At 39.6% G+C, this 6450-nt stretch overlaps 1 non-coding gene across 1 annotated transcript; it reads left to right on the top strand.

Moving 5' to 3' along the window:
- Positions 1-6104: 6104 nt before the first annotated feature.
- On the top strand, positions 6105-6175 carry TRNAE-UUC. Its single transcript has one exon. It is a non-coding gene; the product is annotated as a tRNA-Glu (tRNA).
- The last annotated feature ends 275 nt before the right edge of the window (positions 6176-6450 follow it).

The following is a 6450-nucleotide window of genomic DNA, read 5'->3' as shown; positions in this document are numbered from 1 at the left end:
GGTGGCCATAAGGGGGATTCAACTTGACAGCAACTGGTATGTCTTTTATATGTTGTTTAAAAAGTCAGTGAATTGAAGTATATATGTATAATGAGGAAGAGTAAAGGAGAAGGAGTCTAACACTTAACAAGATTCTTAAATTAAGCTCCATACATTACCCCTTGCAATTTTCAGTAAACCATTTGAGATATGTATGTATATCTCTATTTTACAGGGGAGGAATAAAGGCTTAAAGTTCAGCAGTTTGTGTCTGCTGAAGGTGGGGATCAAGCTGAGATAATTTTGACTTCCATAGATTTCCTGGTCCTTGGTGAAAATCTGACCATTTTACCTGCATATGTATTTCCTCAAGTACCTATGGAAGCCACAGTCAGAGAACAAAATGACATACTGTATTGGGCAAATGTGCTGTAAGAGAACTCTTTAAAATGTTGAAAAGCAAAGATGTCACTTTGAGGACAAAGGTGTGCCTGACCCAACCCATGGTATTTTCATTCATCTCCTATGCATGTGAGAGGTGGACAATGAATAAGGAAGACTGAAGAAGAATTGATGTATTTCAATTATGATGTTGGCAAGCAGTATCAGCTATGTCATGGACTGCCAGTAGAAAACACAAATCTATCTTGAAATAAGTTCATCCAGAATGCTCCTTAGAAGCAAGGATGGTGAGATTTCATCTCGCTTACTTTGCACATGTTATCAAGAGGGGCCAGTCCCTGGAGAAGAACATCATGCTTGGAAAAGTGGAGAGTTGGTAAAGAAGAGAAATCCCCTAAATAAGATGGCCACAACATGGGCTTAAACATAGCAATGATTGTGAGGATAACACACAGTGGCCACAACAATGGGCTTAAACATAGCGATGATTGTGAGGATAACAAAGGCAAGACAGTGTTTCTTTCTGTTGCACATAGGATTGCTATGATTTGGAGCAGCAACAAGCCTGATGTCAAGAGTGGCGCAATGCTTATAAACTTGGCTGCTAACCAAAAGGTCTGCAGTGTGAATGTACCAGCTTCTCTATGGGACAAAAGACCTGGTAACCTGCTTCTGAAAACATTAAGGCCGAAGAAACCTAATAGGGCAGTTCTACTAATGGCATTTTAAAATTACCATGCTATGGTTGCTAGAATCACGTCATCTGTTCTTTTGATTTTTTTTTTGTACTCTCATCAAAGAGGTTAAAACAACATGTTGAAGTGCAAATGAAATTGTAAGAAATATCTAAATCTGCAGTGTTGCCCAATAAGTAATGTCATGATATACCTTTCTCCCTGAATCTCCCTGACACATCTGTCAGTGAGGTAGACACAAGCCCAAAGATACCTGAAGTGGCTAAGGATTACCTAGCTCTGTTCTTATCACAGCTGATGCCAGATTCCCTGGTGCCACCATTTGACTCATCACATCAATTAGAGTTTCTTCATTATTGTTTTGAACAGATATCTCTTAATGTACATGTAATAAAGTGGGATCAAGGATGCCATGAGTTGCAATCAACTGCATTGCTGTGGGAACTTTCTTCCTTCCTTCCTTCCTTTCTTTCTTTTTCTCTCTTTCTCCTTTCTTCCTTCCTTCCCTTTTCTTTTCTTTTCTGTAAAATGTGTAGAGTGGATTCCACTAACTGATAATCAAAAACCAAACCCACTGCCATTGAGTCAATTCTGACTCATAGTGACCCTATAGGACAGAATAGAACTGGCCCCATACAGTTTCCAAGCCTGTAAATCATTGTAGAAACAGACTGCTTCATCTTTCTCCCTCTAAGCGGCTGGTAGATTTGAACTGCCAATCGTTTTGTTAGCAGCTGAATGCTTTAACCACTTATGCCACCAGAGCTCCTGTCACTATCTGGTAAGAAGGATTAATTAGTGGTCAATGGGCAGGGCAGAAATGAAGAATAGAATGAAAAATAAGTGAGCAGTTTAACGACTGGGTCACTCTTCCCTGTTGGTATATTCATTTAATTCTTCCCCAAGCCTTTGTTGAACACTTACTATGTGCCTATCAGCTTGGTAAATGATCTCAGAATAAATCATTTAAGCTTTCTCAAATAATGTGGACTTTTAAAAAAGTTTTATATAGATATAATTAAGGAGCTCTGGTGGCATAGTGGGTAATGCATTTGGCTGCTAACCAAAAAAAAAAAAAAAAAAAACTCACTCCCATCCAGTCAATTGGACTCATAACAACCCCTCCTTGAGTTTCTGGGGTGCGATCTCTATGGAAGTAGATTGCCTAGTCTTCCTTCTGAGGAGTGGCTGATGGGTTTGATCACCAGCTTTCTAGTTATCAGTAAAATGCCTTCAGCACCATGTCACCAGAGCTCCTATAATTCAAACCAACCAGCTGCTCCAAAAGAGGAAGATGAGGTAATTTATTTCCCTACAGATTTACAGCCTTGGAAACCCAATGGGAGTCACTATGAGTCAGAATTGACTCAATGGCAGAGGGTGAGTGCATCTAGATACAATGTTAAATTCTATGCAGGTTAGCTATTTGTTCACTGGGCCTTTCCATATGTGCAATGGACAAATGCTTACGCACCTACGAATTGAAAGAGAGTGAATAAGAAATGAAAATACAAGCACAAAGTAAGCTATTGGGGGGAAATAAAAGCAAGAAACAAAAAGTCTATAGACTTCCCTCCTCAACCCATCAGAGGTATACACATATATACTTGATTCCAACTCAGAGCTACCCCTTCTGGGGTTTCTGAGGCACAGACTGCCCAGTCTTTCTTCTGTGCCCAGTCTTCCTTCTGATGTACATATTATATGTATTTAATCTTATAAAATATTATGATGTTTGAGTCTGGATGTTTTTAGAATACAGGAAATATGGAAATCTTGACAGTTTACCAATGTGCTTCATAGACAAAAAATCACGGTATTTTTTCAGGGGAGTACAGTAGCACACAGAAGAACTCTGGTGCACAGTGTCTAAGGCATTTGACTGCTAACCAGAAGGCTGGTGGTTCAAAACCCACCAGTCACTCCTCAGAAGGAAGACTGGGCAGTCTACTTCCATAAATACACTGCCTTGGAAACCCAAGGAGGGGTCGCTATGAGTCAGGACTGACTCGACAGCAGTGATCCCCCCCCGCCAATAACACACAGGCAGCGCCATTAGTTTTTGCTTCCAAACTCTAATAACCGTGATTATCATGACCCTTTACACGGACTTCTTTTTAATGATATTCTTTATCCCAATATATGTGTAATCTCTTGACCAATCAATTTACTTACCCCTATCCTAATAATTCTATCAAAATAATGTGGAGAAAATGGCATCTGCTCACTTTATAGATTAAAAAACAAATCATGTGTCATTGTTCTTAATATTATGGAGAAATTTACATCTCTTGTAATTCAAAGTACAAATCTCCATTTGAGAAACTCAAGTGGCAAATCTATTGTATGTTTTTGCATTTTCTGAAAATGACTTTTCTGTGACCACCTGTAAGTTACTTTCCTTTTCTCTTTCTAATTGTGACCATTATTATAGATTTCCAGATACAGCAGCAATTGAGTTGTTCTACAATCATGTATAGAATATGTAAGATTAGTGGCAATTAGAGGCCCAGCTGTCTGTCCATTAAGATATCTGCACTTCTAGCAGTTCTATGACCTTGCTGTTTTTCTTTTCATCATATTTTAAGCCCTGGATCTCAGAAGTAACTTTTCTCTGAATTTACAACCAAAGCAAGGAACACGTTTCAACCAGTTGCAGTATGTTGTAAAATATTTGAACTCTGATGAAACAGGAAGGAGTTTCTGTTGTTTTAGAATTGATAAGACTCATGTGGATTGTATTAGCCTGCCTTTGGTGTGTCGGTTCAAACTCTACTCAGGAGTCCATTCATTATCAGCATATATGTTTTGTATACTGGGTGAAAAAATAGAGCTGACACTTAGCTCAGTGCTTCAATTTTTTTTCTGAATTAAATTGCACTGAATTTTGGCCTTGGTTGATTTAATTTTACAGTCCATTTTGCTGGTGTGTATTAAATCTGCAGTGTTCTTTTTATTACAACTGTGTGATCATCTTTCTGACCACTTCAGAGAGAGCATGAGTACTTGTAAGTACTGCAGACACACTGATCATTGAACATACCAATGAGTAAAAGGTGAGTGGGTTGGTGATAAATGAGAGAGAAGTACCTTTGTTTCAATATTTATTGAGGATGGTCTTTAATGAAGTGCTCTGTCTAGAGTGGAAATACTACCCTTTTTCTCCCTCTTCATAATCCCTTTAGTGGGTCAAGTTGCTGTCTGTGGTTGTATCTTCATTGTTTAGAGATCTTGCAAGAGGGTAAAAGACTCACCCTCATTATCAATTAAAGTATTGGATGGGTGTTTTTAATAAATATGACAGAAGAGAAATCCATTAATATGCCACACAGGGAGGGGGTACCTCTTGATGGGTTTGTGAAATATAGCTGATAAAAACCTGCAGAACATACATCTTTGACGGATTTTGGAAAGGACAATTGTGGCATTATAGTCTGTGACTTCCATGTTGGGAAAATGAAGAATATTGAAGCAAGCCAAAGCTACAAAAAGCTCCCACTTTCTCCCACAGGAAAAAGCTTCCTTTGTGGGGTTTGTTTTGGACCTGCTGAGTCCAAGGACATCTTGAAGCTCCCCAGCCTAAGTATGGAGAGTGGAGCACCTTATATTTGCCATTCTAGTTTCTATAAATTATGCCACTTACTGAAAACAAAGAAAACTAGCATACATTTAAACCTCATCACTGAAAACACCATAATTTTAATAACTGTGCATTTGCATCATATCAAATACATTTTTCAAAGTGATTTCATGTCTTTACTTGCATTATTGTGCTAACAGCTCTATGGGGTGGCTAGCAGAGGTCTTACTGGAATCTCTGGGTGGTGCAAATGGTTAGCCAGCTTGGATGGTAACGACAAAGGTTGGAGGTTCTAGTCTGCCCAGAGGTCCTAGAAGAAAGACCTGGCAATCTACTTTCAAAACATTCTCACTTCCATTGAGTCAATTTCAACTCATAGTGACCCCCATTGGGTATCTGAGGCAGTAAATCTTTATGGAAGTATATCTGCGGAGCAACTGGTGGGTTTGAACCACCAACTTTCTGGTTAGTAGTCAAATTCCTTTAGCACTGTGCCAACAAAGGGCTCGCCCTCCTCTCTCTCTCTCTCTCTCTTTCTCTCTCTCTCATTGAATACATTGAACCAATATCCAATGTGTTCAATTGTGTTTGTTTTTAAAAATATATTTCCAACTCTATTTGCCCAGGCTAGAATTCTGGGTGAAGTCTGGGTTCCTTGTCAGATTTCTATACCTTCAACTTTTACCAACATATATTTTGCCAGTCCTACACACTTAAAATTCTGTCAATTATAATTTCTTATTATTTGTTTTGATATCAAATGTATTTCTCCTTCCTCACTGGCTCTGTGTTGTTGCAGTTTCATCATCTCTTGTTTGCATTACTGTAAGAGGCCCTAAGTCATATTCCTGCCTCTTTCCAAATATCTAGACTTCTGCCAGAGTGGTTTTCTACAAACCAGTTACCTGCTTAAAGGCCTCCTTTTAAAAAAAAGAAAGAAAGAAACCAAACCAAACAAAACAAAACAGAACATATATTCAGGGCAAAATCCAAATTTCTTAATAACTCACACAGGTTGTTTTTTTTAAATCGATTTGAACCTCCCTTTCCAGCTCCGTCTGTCCCCACACTTTTCTTGCATCTTACCCTATAACTAACTGCAAAGACTCACTTGCAGTTCTTGGAATGTTCTGTGTCCTCTGACAACTCTTGTCTGAAATGCCCTCTCCCAAGCCACTCCTAGTAGAAGTAGCTGCCAGAACCTTCTCAGTCTAAGTGAGAGGCTGGTGTTTGGGCCCCATCTTATTTGAGCTCTGATAGCATAGTGCCTAAGGCACTTGACTGCTAACCAGAAGGCTGGCGGTTCAAACCCACCAGCCACTCCTCACAAGGAAGGTTGGGCGATCTACTTCCATAGTGAGACTGCCTTGGAAACCCAAAGAGGGGTTGCTATGAGTCAGGTCTGACTCAATGGCACACAACAACAACAACAACGAATAGTTATGGGGACAGTGGTGGTTCAGTGGTAGAACTCTTGCCTTTCATGCAGAAGACCTGAGTTCGATTCTCAGCCAGTGCGCCTCATGAGAAGTTGCTTCCCATCTGTTGGCAGAGCTTGCATGTTGCCATGATGCTGATTAGGTTCCGTACTAAGACAGACCAAGAACAAAGGCCTGGTGATCTGCTTCTGAAAATCAGACAATAAACACTCTATGGATCACAACGGTCTGATCTGCAACTGATCATGAGGCTGGCGTAGGACTGGGCAATGTTTTGTTCCATTATACATGGAGTCACCATGAACTGAGGACCAACTCAACGACAATTAACAATAATGAATAGCTGAACAGATGC

This window comes from Orycteropus afer, unplaced genomic scaffold (assembly GCF_000298275.1).
Source record: "Orycteropus afer afer isolate SDZICR_OR568_19922 unplaced genomic scaffold, OryAfe1.0 scaffold00046, whole genome shotgun sequence".
NCBI classification, from domain to species: domain Eukaryota; kingdom Metazoa; phylum Chordata; class Mammalia; order Tubulidentata; family Orycteropodidae; genus Orycteropus; species Orycteropus afer.
The sequence above is the reverse complement of the archived record's forward strand: the minus strand, read 5'-3'. Positions and strand labels throughout refer to the sequence as shown.